Source organism: Bufo bufo, chromosome 3 (genome assembly GCF_905171765.1).
Source record: "Bufo bufo chromosome 3, aBufBuf1.1, whole genome shotgun sequence".
Classification (NCBI taxonomy): Eukaryota; Metazoa; Chordata; class Amphibia; order Anura; family Bufonidae; genus Bufo; species Bufo bufo.
Genome location: NC_053391.1, coordinates 196,630,645 through 196,643,839, shown reverse-complemented (window position 1 = coordinate 196,643,839; position 13,195 = coordinate 196,630,645). Strand labels below are relative to the sequence as shown.

At 46.2% G+C, this 13,195-nt stretch overlaps 1 long non-coding RNA gene across 1 annotated transcript; it reads left to right on the top strand.

Annotated features, from left to right (window-relative positions):
• Positions 1-4,351: 4,351 nt before the first annotated feature.
• On the top strand, positions 4,352-12,931 carry LOC120995810. The gene is made up of 3 exons (XR_005777678.1): positions 4,352-4,501; positions 11,062-11,063; positions 12,921-12,931. It is a non-coding gene; the product is annotated as an uncharacterized LOC120995810 (long non-coding RNA).
• Positions 12,932-13,195: the final 264 nt, after the last annotated feature.

Genomic DNA, 13,195 nt, shown 5'->3' with positions numbered 1-13,195 from the left:
AGCCATTGGCTGCCGTTACTTGTGATGTCATCGCCTTCTAGAATGGCTCCGCCCCCAAGTGACTGTGACATCACTCAAGAGTTCTATGTCTGGCATTGGAACCATCATTTCTGTGCAGTTGTATTGGTATGCTCAGGAGACTGTGCATATTATTGATTGCTCCCCATTTTGGAGAATCTCATCGCGCATATTTTGCATCCAGAGTCTTTAAAAATGGAAAATCTCAGAAATTCTACCCGAAGAGGTAAGTGATCTCCTACGTACATAACATACATGTTCTGGTACCTACCAATCACCGGCTTAAGGTGAGATTGTTGGGGGTTTATATGGACTTTTTAGTCATTTATATGATGTTTTGTTATTAGGACACAGATCGGGCAGATCAGCCCCAGAAGGTGCCGCTCGTACCCGCGGTCTTCCTGGAGGACAGAATTCCAGAGCACGTCATGCTCGACCGGCGCCATATGGACAGCGGACAGCCATGACTGGAGAAGAGCGGGCGTCCACTCCAGGGAGACGCAGAAGAACATCTACTGCCCCCAATAACACCACTGGCTGGAGGAGGACACGGCAGTCTGTGCGCCAGTTACACCAGGCGCTGGAGGAGCTGCCCATTAACATCATGGGCACAGCCGGCTCCAGAGGAGGGTGTGTTATCTGCCTCCTGGAGTTCGAGGTGGGAGAGTCGGTCACCACTCTCCCCTGCTCCCATGATTTCCATGGAGCCTGTATAAGACCTTGGCTCCTGGAGAATCCAGTCTGCCCCCTGTGTCGCTCCCCGCTGCTGACCAGATAATGGAGGACGGATATGGTATGTGGATTGTGTGCCCTGTATAGAATAAGCCCCTTACACAGATGTCACCTCATCAGCCGTCTACCAAGGAGCTGGAGGGGTGTCAGGTGGAGCATTCGCAGAATGCACGGCCGGGCGCTCTATTTCACTTCCTTGTGTATTGGCCCCAGGACCAGTTATTAGGGTCTTTTCCCTGACCTGGTAGCACTGGTTCTGATCCTTGATTTTGTATTTGATTTTAGTTATGATCCGATCTGTTTTGACTATGATTTTGGATGATCCCTCTGTACCGCGCACTCGGCTCTGATTGACCCCCGTTGCTGACCCTGGACCGTACGACTATTCTTCTGCCTCCTGATTCTGTACCGCGCACTCGGCTCTGCTTGATCCTCATTGATGAACACTGGACCGTACGACTACTCTTCTGCCTCCTGATTCTATACTGCATACTCAGCCCTACTACATCTTCATTGTTCCTCTTCGGGTTGTCTGACCATCCTCCTGATCACTGCACCTGTTCTACAATCTCAGCTCTGCTAGTCCAATACATCATGGTAGGTGAATAGACTTTCCATTCGGTGTCCCTCATTGTACTCGTACCTCTAATCCTCCTAATAAACCAGCGGGCAAGTGACGAGCACCAAGTCCTGGCCCCAACACAGAGCCTTACACCCCAAACTCAGTCATGAGAAGGGGGTGCACGGAAATTGTGCCGTCCGGGAGGAGATTTCTCTAGATATGGGAGACGCAGATGGTGACAATTCTGCATCTTCCATCTTCATTTCAGCAGCTTCTGAAGTTCAGATCTGGAGGATCCTGTAAATGCAGACGTTACTCCCAGGAGATTATGTCACGTCTATAATGTTGTCTTTTCTATTTGTCAGATTCTTTGCGGATGATTCGTGGCTTCAAGGGGAAGATCATCTCCAGTTTTGTCCAGTCCCTGCTGTGGACACAACGCGTTCAGCTCGGCCACATCCAGTGACTTCTGCGCCATCTTGCTATCTGTTCCATGTCGGCAGCTGCTCCAAAAAAGAGCAAATATAAATGTGGACTTTGTAATGTACTATAAAGACATTCTAGGCAAATACGTCACATATAATATATATATATATATCACTGGTCTGGGTGAATAATGGGTGTTGACACTTTTCGGTGCTTGACGGGGAAACATGGGCGACGATCATAAGTAAGGGCAATAAAGTCCATGGCAAGTAATAAAGAGTCCCAATAAGTATTGGCATATATCAAAGTGCAAATATAGTATTTTAGCATATAAAACGTTTAAGAGATGATCACAGAAAATGTCCTTCTGGGCATATGGCTTAAAACATTATAAAACATGTCCATAGCAAAATCCCAAATCAACCTGAAAAAAGGGTTAAAGGGAAAACATGTGCAAAAACAGGCACAAACGTGATGAAGAAAGTCTTGTCCGACAGAAGATAATAGGTCCAATGTACGCAGCTTTCTCCTGGTAGGTGGTTCGGATGGGCTCCAGTGGGACCTCTTGTTCAGTCTCTGGGAGACAAGTTTCATCTGAGTCCTCCCAATTTTCTGACTTAGGCTGCAGCCTGGTCACCGCTGTAGCGTACGGACCTCTCAGGCCCTCAGCAGGGGTGAATTCCACTTGTTCCCCCTCCCAGAGTTTATGCATGTACCCCGGTAAGTAATTCCGCTTGACGGACCTTCGATTAACATATAGGTCCCGGCCTGTAGTGTGATCTTTGATGAATCCAAAACCCCGGTCCTTATCAAAGGTGACGACCGTGCCCGACCTCCGTTCCAAGCGGGGCTGGCAGTCTCTAGGGTCCTCATGGATGGCTTTAGCGAACTGCTCAAAGTAAATTTTTGTTTCAGTCGTCTTGAGCACCGCAGCGGCGCCTATCTCTTCCATGAGAGCAGGCCACAAGGGACTCAGCCTGAGAAAACTCTCACATGGCTGCCGGCAGGGGTAGGGCGACATCTCCGATCCCGGAGAGTAGGCAGGTGGCTCACCCATCTCTTGTCCTGTCCCGGGCTGTGGCCCCCTAAGCGCAGAAGTCTCTCTTGTTGCTCCGCTCGCTGACATGTCCGGCAAAGCAGTCACTTCCAGTATCTCCGAAGGCAGACTCCGCCTTGTCTCTAGCACGCCCCCTAGGTACTCCAGTATAGGGGTGGCGGCGCGTATATTGTCCATGCAAATTAGGTTATGGCACAGCAGAAATACCATTCCCGCTTCTCAGCACAGTGGCGCCAATATTTTCACGCTTTGAGGGGGCTGTGACTTAGTTTTTACCGCCAAGCTTCTCTGTGATGGCGCAGCAAACAACCACAAGTACTTCAGGCGGCAATTTTAAGTGTAAAACAGTCCATTCAAATAAAGCAAGCAGCGCTATTGACTTTTGAAAAATCCACAATTTTGCAGTTTTAAAGATGCGGTTTTGTAGTAGAAGTGTAGCGCAATACATGCAGACAGTCTCTAAACAGCCTAAACAGTTTTTTTTGGGCCCAATAAAAGCAATCCAACAGTTGGGGCTCATTCACAATAGGCAGTCTGTAATGGCGCAGGGGTTTGCAAATCCTGTTCACACAGTTCAGTAAAGGCACAAAGGAATGAATCCTGTTCGCGGTGACGCCAAGATTAATTATGCGGTATGTCAAATAGAGATGGCCTTGCGGTTCGCCCGGTGGTCGTTTTGCGGCGAACTTTGCGTGTTCGCAATTCGTCGAACATGCGAACATATGGAGAAATTTGCGACCGCCATATTCTTTTACATTATGAAGAACTTTGACCCATGACACATCCATCAGGTGGTACAGGACAGCCAATTGAGACATTTCAGCACATGGACATACCCCCTACCTTATAAATAAATCTGATCTGGCTGCCATTTTACATTCAGTGTTTTGCCAGTGTAGGGAGAGGTTGCTGTGTGGAGCAGGGACAGGCTGTTAGGGACACCAAACGCTAGCTAATAGGGCCACAAAAGTCTTTTTAAGTACTAGTATAGGTGTGCTATCAATAGGTGTGATACACAGAGGGGTGCGATATACTTATAATATACTTTAATAATGAGTCAAAAACACATAGATCTATATAGTGATCACCTGGAAGTCAGGGGCTAGGGTCTAGGGGCTTACTAGGGCTTACTCCTTTTGTATATAGGGTAAGGTTCCAGACAGGGTCGCTCTTATTAGGGCGGGTGGTCTCTGGTTAGGCTATCAGGGCCAGAATACCACCCCCCTGTAGGGCAATATCAGGGACAGTTCTTTGCCCACCCTGTCCTTCAATACCACATCATTATCTAACCCAGGGATGGATGTTTTTTGCTTTCCCTCCGGGATTCATGGATGTGCACTGGAACCCCCCGGATTGTGGTAGGACATATGGTTTCTGATTTGATGCAGCCGAGCACTTGTTATTGCCTACCACATCTATGCTTTTTGCATAACTTTAATAATTTAATTTTTTTTCATTTTGAGGGATATCTTTTCCATTCACACGTCCGCAAAATGGGTCCGCATCCGTTCCGCAATTTTGTGGAACGGGTGCAGACCCATTCATTTTCAATGGAGCCGGAATGTGATGTCCGCATACGCATTTGAGGATCCGCATCCGTGCTTCCGTTTCCGCAAAAAAATAGAACATGTCCTATTCTTGTCTGCAATTGCAGACAAGATTAGGCATTTTCTATTATAGTGCCGGCGATGTGCGGTCCCCAAATTGTGGAATGCACATTGCCATGTCTGTGTTTTACAGATCCGCAAAACACTTACATTATTAAAGGTTATGTTTTATCTTCATGTATATTCTAATGGATTGCCTTCCATGTACAATGTTATAATATACTTTCTATGTTAGAAAGTATATTATAGTGCATTTGTATTGTGCGGCAGTTGTGTGCGGTTCTGCTGCGATACTGCAGGTATATAGAGGGACAAGTGTTATTGGAACAAATCATTTCTACTGGTGTGATATACCAGTCGCCCCCCCAAAACTGATTGAAGCGGGGTGTTATATACCAATATAGTTTCTTTATAGTGCATTTCGGTACTGTATAGTGCATTTGCGCATGCGCGTACGCGAAAATTATATTGTCGATATTTCGCACTGAAAAAAATAATAAATGGAGATCGCAAATTTGAATAATACATCTGGTATGTCACTGTCCATGTTGTGGGACTATTTGTGCACTTCTAGTAATTATTTCTTGGCTGCAAATATGAGCTGAAGGTTTTTCAAGTTTGCCTGCCATTAAAATGAATGGGACCCGCCGTGAACTTGCGGTTCGCGAACATTTGATCGCGTTCGCGAACCGTCCCGGCAGATTAATGATGCCAGACCAACAGGGGAATTATAAGTGAGGTACGGTGTGAGCAATAGGTGGGCCGAGGTAAATACAGTTCTGGTTACTCACAGTTATGTCGTCCCTGGGCAGGTCTGCACAAGTGATGAGGAGAACGGCACAAGAATTCTCTGGGGCACACTCTGGTGTAAGGGACACAGGCCAGATGGTGGTTCGTGGTGCCCTTGTTGTTCTGTATTAATGTGCCTATGGCAATGTCCCTTGTAGTTGTGATGCCAGTAACTTTTGTGGTGGTACAACCATTTACTGTAGTGTTAATTGAGGAACCGAAGACTGAGACAAGGATGGTGCAATCCAACTTATAACTTTTACTGAACTTTGCTCCTGGTAACATTACATCTAAGTAATAAAGAGTCTGTTGGTACATCCAAGTATGAAATACAGTCTCATGCATACATGTCCTCAGAAGAAACAGGCTCTTAGTCCTATATATATATATATATATATATATATATATATATATATACAGTACAGACCAAAAGTTTGGACACACCTTCTCATTCAAAGAGTTTTCTTTATTTTCATGACTATGGAAATTGTAGATTCACACTGAAGGCATCAAAACTATGAATTAACACATGTGGAATTATATACATAACAAACAAGTGTGAAACAACTGAAAATATGTCATATTCTAGGTTCTTCAAAGTAGCCACCTTTTGCTTTGATTACTGCTTTGCACACTCTTGGCATTCTCTTGATGAGCTTCAAGAGGTAGTCCCCTGAAATGGTTTTCACTTCACAGGTGTGCCCTGTCAGGTTTAATAAGTGGGATTTTTTGAGTTATAAATGGGGTTGGGACCATCAGTTGCGTTAAGGAGAAGTCAGGTGGATACACAGCTGATAGTCCTACTGAATAGACTGTTAGAATTTGTATTATGGCAAGAAAAAAGCAGCTAAGTAAAGAAAAACGAGTGGCCATCATTACTTTAAGAAATAAAGGTCAGTCAGCCGAAAAATTGGGAAAACTTTGAAAGTAAGGGCTATTTGACCATGAAGGTGAGTGATGGGGTGCTGCGCCAGATGACCTGGCCTCCACAGTCACCGGACCTGAACCCAATCAAGATGGTTTGGGGTGAGCTGAACCGCCGAGTGAAGGCAAAAGGGCCAACAAGTGCTAAGCATCTCTGGGAACTCCTTCTGGGGACTGTTGGAAGACCATTTCAGGGGGACTACCTCTTGAAGCTCATCAAGAGAATGCCAAGAGTGTGCAAAGCAGTAATCAAAGCAAAAGGTGGCTACTTTGAAGAACCTAGAATATGACGAATTTTCAGTTGTTTCACACTTGTTTGTTATGTATATAATTCCACATGTGTTAATTCATAGTTTTGATGCCTTCATAGTCATGAAAATAAAGAAAACTCTTTGAATGAGAAGGTGTGTCCAAACTTTTGGTCTGTACTGTATATATATATATATATAAAAGCTACTGCTTCAGAACAGGCTTTGAAGTAATAAAAGTCTTTGGCTGGTAATAACTCTCATGAATGGTCCCTAACTCTTGTTCCTACCTGTTCATGGGCCATGACAGCCACATAAAATCCAGGGAATGCAGGTCAGCATGCAAGCCAAGTACACTTTGCTTGCAACCCCGTCCGGTGCCATTACAGCTTTCATCGGATCCAGGGATGCAAGTACCAACATGCATGCTGAACCCACCATATACTTCTCCTGGAGCCAGATGGCTAATGGTAGGTTCTATACAAGCAGACTCAGTTTTATACTGACTTTAAAACCAGCCTCAAGGACAGATTAACTGGTCAGGTGTGCAATGACTCCAAGGAGATCGCCACGCCTCCAATATATACTCCAAAGAAAAAAATAAGGGGTTGGGTCAGCACAACCTGCCTGTAGGTGCAGATCACTATGGCGAAATACATATATAAACGGAAAATGCAAATGTGATCGCACACTACATCCAGCACTCTGCCCTCCATGCTGGATGAGACATTGGTTTATATTTTGGCCAAAGCATAGTAAGCCACTCACCGCGTCAAGGTCGTCTCATGAGTGGTCCCTAACTCTTGTTCCTACCTGTTCATGGGCCATGACAGCCACATAAAATCCAGGGAATGCAGGTCAGCATGCAAGCCAAGTACACTTTGCTTGTAACCCCGTCCGGTGCCATTAAAGCTTTCATCGGATCCAGGGATGCAAGTACCAACATGCATGCTGAACCCACCATATACTTCTCCTGGAGCCAGATGGCTAATGGTAGGTTCTATACAAGCAGACTCAGTTTTATACTGACTTTGAAACCAGCCTCAAGGACAGATTAACTGGTCAGGTGTGCAATGACTCCAAGGAGATCGCCACGCCTCCAATATATACTACAAAGAAAAAAATAAGGGGTTGGGTCAGCACAACCTGCCTGTAGGTGCAGATCACTATGGCGAAATACATATATAAACGGAAAATGCAAATGTGATCGCACACTACATCCAGCACTCTGCCCTCCATGCTGGATGAGACATTGGTTTATATTTTGGCCAAAGCATAGTAAGCCACTCACCGCGTCAAGGTCGTCTCATGAGTGGTCCCTAACTCTTGTTCCTACCTGTTCATGGGCCATGACAGCCACATAAAATCCAGGGAATGCAGGTCAGCATGCAAGCCAAGTACACTTTGCTTGTAACCCCGTCCGGTGCCATTACAGCTTTCATCGGATCCAGGGATGCAAGTACCAACATGCATGCTGAACCCACCATATACTTCTCCTGGAGCCAGATGGCTAATGGTAGGTTCTATACAAGCAGACTCAGTTTTATACTGACTTTAAAACCAGCCTCCATGACAGATTAACCGGTCAGGTGTGCATGACTCAAAGGAGATCGCCACGCCTCCAATACATACTACAAAGAAAAAATTTTGGGAATTGAGTCAGCACAACCTGTATATAGCTGCAGATCACTATGGCGAAATACATATACAAACGGAGAATACAAATGTGATCGCACTCTATATCCAGCATTCTGCCCTGCCTCCATGCTGGATGTTACATTGGTGTACATTTTGGCCAAAGCATAATAAGCCACTCAGACGACCTTGACGCGGTGAGTGGCTTACTATGCTTTGGCCAAAATATAAACCAATGTCTCATCCAGCATGGAGGGCAGAGTGCTGGATGTAGTGTGCGATCACATTTGCATTTTCCGTTTATATATGTATTTCGCCATAGTGATCTGCACCTACAGGCAGGTTGTGCTGACCCAACCCCTTATTTTTTTCTTGGTAATAACTCTCGTCTGATTCTAACCTGACTTGAAGGTGGTTTTCTGAATCTTTGAACTTCTATTTTCCAGTGTTTTTCTGACAGATGGCCTATCTGTCCTCAGGGTTTTGTCACGGCCTATGGTGTGCGCTGTGACACTGTTGCTACACTTGTGGTTGCCCGTGGCAACATGTTGCTGTGTGAGCATGCGGTGGCAGTGTCTCGGCCATCTGGGTGATTGCCGTGACATGGTTGCCACGCATGTTGTTGCCTGTGGCAATGTGTAGCTTTCTATGCTTGTGTGTGCACTTCCCCTTTAAGTGGCTTCCTTCCTTTGTCTGGTGTTGGAAGGGTTAACTCCCTTCCTAGTGTTTTGTTAACACTGGGTTTATGTTTGTGTGGGTGTGGCTGCTTGGGCTATTTAGCCTCTGCTGGATGCCTGAAGCTGTGGGGTACTCCAGCCATGGTGTATGCTGGAGCTATCCTCCTGGTCTTCATATTCCATCTGTCCAGTGAGGGCCACCCTTGTGGTCATAGATGTTCTTGTGGTGTCTCACGTTATTGCAGCTATGGTGTCCTGGGTTCCTGTGTGGTTTGTGGTGTGTGCTGTGTCCTTTTATGTTGGTGTGGACATCATCACTTGTGCACGGGTTCCAGTCAGTGTGTCTGTGGCAGGTAAGTGTGTTATGGGTGTCGCTTACCTGCCATCTCCATATGCTGTATGTGTTCCCCTCTCCTTGCAGCCTGGCCTTAGATAGAGACTCCTGTTCCTCCATTACTGCGATGAACAGGTCGTCTCTCCCCTGCTCCTAAGTGAGGGATTTCCAGGGAGACTCAGGATATTAGGTATCCAGGGTATGAGCCGTCCCACCATCGGGGTCCGCTCATACGGTGAGAGGTCAGGGAGAGGATTAGGGATGTTGTAGGAAGTGACCTGCTCCCTTATTACTCCTTTTTGGCCTGGCTGATCCCCTTTACCCTTTGACACCGCACGGTGGGGGGTTTCCCCCACTCCCCACCGTGACAGGTTTAAACTGGAAGGTGTGGATGCCAGAAGCTGTGTCCTACACCTGCTTGCAAAGGTGCCTGGGAAGCCTTTAAGTATGGCCGTCTGCTATGCTTTGACTTTAAGACAATATAAAAATCCCCTTGAATACTTGCTTTAGTAGCTGGACACTGGTCACCCCGGAGGAGTGAGCTGTAGAAGTGGACTTCTCACCTCTGGGTGGAATCTTGTAGGCTTTAACCCTGGACTGTGGAGCCAACAGGGAGAGAGTAGAGAGGCAGGAGGACGCCCTACAGCAGGCAGCTACATCATGGCTGCACACTGACTAAACTTCAGGGAAGACCTAACTAGGCCAGAGCTAAGCTATATATATACTGTAACACTGCCCCATCTAGTGGAGAAACTAGTGTAGTGCACCCTAACTAGGCCTGTGTAAAGGTTCTTACACATAGAATCACATAGTGACATGGGAGAATATGACATGAGATGAAGTGCAGCATACAGGCATAATGTATGACAATAAAAAAACAATAAAACAAGTTTTCGGTGCCCACAATCACGTCGTGGGACACTGCACATGTGAGGGGGTGAGTTGGATCTCAGCTCTTCTTACTGGACCTCCACAGCAGACAGAAATGTCGCCAAATATTTGTGTGGATTTGTAAACCCGGTAACAGCAAAGTGGATGAGATTTTACTGAATTCCATCCACGCTGCAGATATTTTCCTCCTGGACATTGAGGGCAGGTTTATAATTATTTTCCTCATTGAATTCAATGGAAATGAAATCTGTGGTCAGGTAGAGCGGAGTATTTATCTGTAGATTACCTGCAGACACTGTTTTACAATCACTAAACCCGATTCCTTAAGTTCCCAGGGTGACTCTTGCCCGATGTTTTCTATAAAAAGGCCCATTAAAATCTTCAGCACCAGGCCCATGATGCTCTTAATCCGGCCCTGCCTCTCCTGACATGTCTGTTTTCGTGACTATTTGTATTCCCATAATCTAATTCCAGAGAATATTTCTAAGAATTCTGTATTGTTCTGTTACTCTTTTATTCCTGCTAGAAATGTATAAAAAAATAGGCATTTATAAGGCTGTTACCAGGTGGAGTTTACAATTGCACAGTCTGACACTGGGAGCTGTGCAATCAGTGCTGACAGTATCAGACTGTGGGGACACGCCGCATTGACATGAAACATGGTAGCATCCAGTTTGTCATTTATTGATATGTTTCTAGGTGGAATAGCAGAGGAATGACACAACACAGGGATAAAGAAAAGATTCTCCAGATAAGTTACTTCATGGGGACATGTCAGGAGGGGTGAGGGCTCCTCTGTGATGTGCTGTGGGTGTATCTGTACTTGGTCATATAAGACACTCAGTTTATAGAACTCAATTTCTACTATTTGTTATTGGAGTAAATCTCCAAAAAGCTGATGAGGGAGCGGCCGCCAGAGATTTAGAGGAAGGAGCGGAGTGGGATGGAGAAGGGCAGGGACCATTTCATCCCCCAGATCTCCGGCTCTGGTGTTAATTTCCCAAGACGATTAGGAACAGGCTGACAGCAAATGTGGGGGTGTTCCAGTGGTGGGACCTCCATGAATTAGACCCCTATGCTGTATCTTGTGGATAGGCCATAAATGTCTGACATGGAAAGACCCCTTTAATCCTTGGGACTGTCAAATGAATGCATTTGGAGGCGTGGTCTATATAAATGGGAGTGGTCTGTGTGAGTTTTGTCTCGCGGTGGGCAGGGCCGTCTTTAATATTGATTGTACCCTGGGCAAGAATTTACTTGGGCCCCCTGGATCCCCCCTTCCCACACCCTAGCAGGCAATCACACCCTCCACCACAACACACATACAACTGTAACGGTCGCGTACACACACACACAGGGGGGAGGGAAGTGACCACTGCGCTCCACCCTTACCCCTGGCCCTGCCTACTTGCCTCGCGAGTCCTAATGACAGGGGACAACTGGACGGCAATCCCTAACTTGGAGTAAGTGCAGGGATGACAGACAGACAAACAACAGGACGTGAACGGACCGAGTCAATACCAGGAAAGCTGCAAAGTACAAATGGAGCAAGCAGAGAATTGTCAGGAGAAGCCGGGGTCATAAATACCAGGAGAGCAGAGAAGTACAAGAGGAGTCCTAAGAGAGTAGTCAGGTGGGAGCCGAGGTCACAATAGCAGGACGGATGCGCAGTACAGGAGGATCAGGCAAAAGGATGGTCAAGGAACAGGATCAGGTAAGTATTCAGCAGTCCAACAAATACCAGGAACCTAGAAATTAACAGGCAACCTGTAGCCAGCAGGCTGCCTGTATTTATAGTGGGGAGTGAGGGTCATGTGACGTGGCCAGCGTCACATGACCGACAGACCAACCAGTCGAGCACCGAGTGATCAGCTCGGCGCTCAAGGCGGACTAGGAGCAGGGAGCCACCCAGCTAGTAAAGCCGCCCTGGGAATGAGGTCAAACACAGAACCTCATTCCAAAAGCTAAGCAACAGTTCTGCGGGCAATGGGGGACCGAGTGCACCTTCGGAACCCCGTGACAACAACCTCATCAATACAATGCACAGGAATGTGCAGTGTGTGAGTATATCATTGCCAACCCATTGCTTTCCCATAGGGAAGCATTGGGAGGCTATTGCGCATGCGTGGCTTCATAGAGATGCTTTGAAGCAATGCATTTCTATGAGGAGTGTTTAGCGTGAATGCCAGTGTTGGACGTTGTGCAGCACTGGGCTAGGAAGCACCTCTAGTGTCCGTCTGATGAGTGGCCACTAGATGTGTTCCTTGGCAGTAATGTAAATAATGCCTTTTTTTCTGAAAAGGCAGGGTTTACATTAAAAAGCTTGCAGAGACATGCTATAGCCACCAGAACTACTACGTTTAGCTGTTGTGGTTCTGGTGACTATAGTGTCCCTTAATATAGAGGGCGAAAAGAATCAGCACAAAAGTATCAAATAATATGGCTGTATCATTATTCTAAAAATTAAAAAAGCACAACTTCTGACACAAATATATAGTATATTTTTTTTTTACAATGTGCAGATAATACTGTACTACTAACCCCTCCATCCACTCCTCCACCCACCATCTCCAACCACCCAGCACCCTTACTCACATAATACAAGTAATATCTATAATATAGCTTACAGTGAATGACTGTAAATACTCACAGTTCTGAAGACTCCAGCGGCTCCGGATCAGTGCTCTGGGCAGCTGGGCTCAGGGCTGGAAGAGGGCACCGCTCTGCAGTTCAGGAAGGAGACCGGGGCTCGGGTCACCCTAGCGTTGCAGTGCCTCTGTGCAGTGTGGGACTGGGGTACTTAGGGCCCACCAGTGTAACTGATTCTTGGGGCCCACCTTAGGGCTCCTGAACACTAACTTATTTTTTTTCCGACATGTCTGTACAGTTCAATTGACTTCAATGGGGCTGAAAAAAATAAATAAAATAAAGACTCAGTGTGCATTCTGTGTCTGTATGTCTTTTCCATCACATTATACACAGCACATATTCGTGGTTATTATCACTGTGTAATCCAGCAGCGGTGGCCGTGCTTGCACACTATAGGTAAAGGTGTTCGCCTATGAGCACTTCCAGCCTTTCCCTATAGTGTGTAAGCACGGCCACCACTGATGGATTACATGATGGTAACAACCACGGATACGTGCTGTGTATAATGTGATGGAAAGGAGGCAATATGGAGTATCACAATACATTAGTAAGTGCCTTTTATTAACTGCATGATAAATGCCATTTACTGAAGTGAGACAAACCCTTTAACCCATTTAAAGAGGACCTTTTATGGGTCCAGACATTA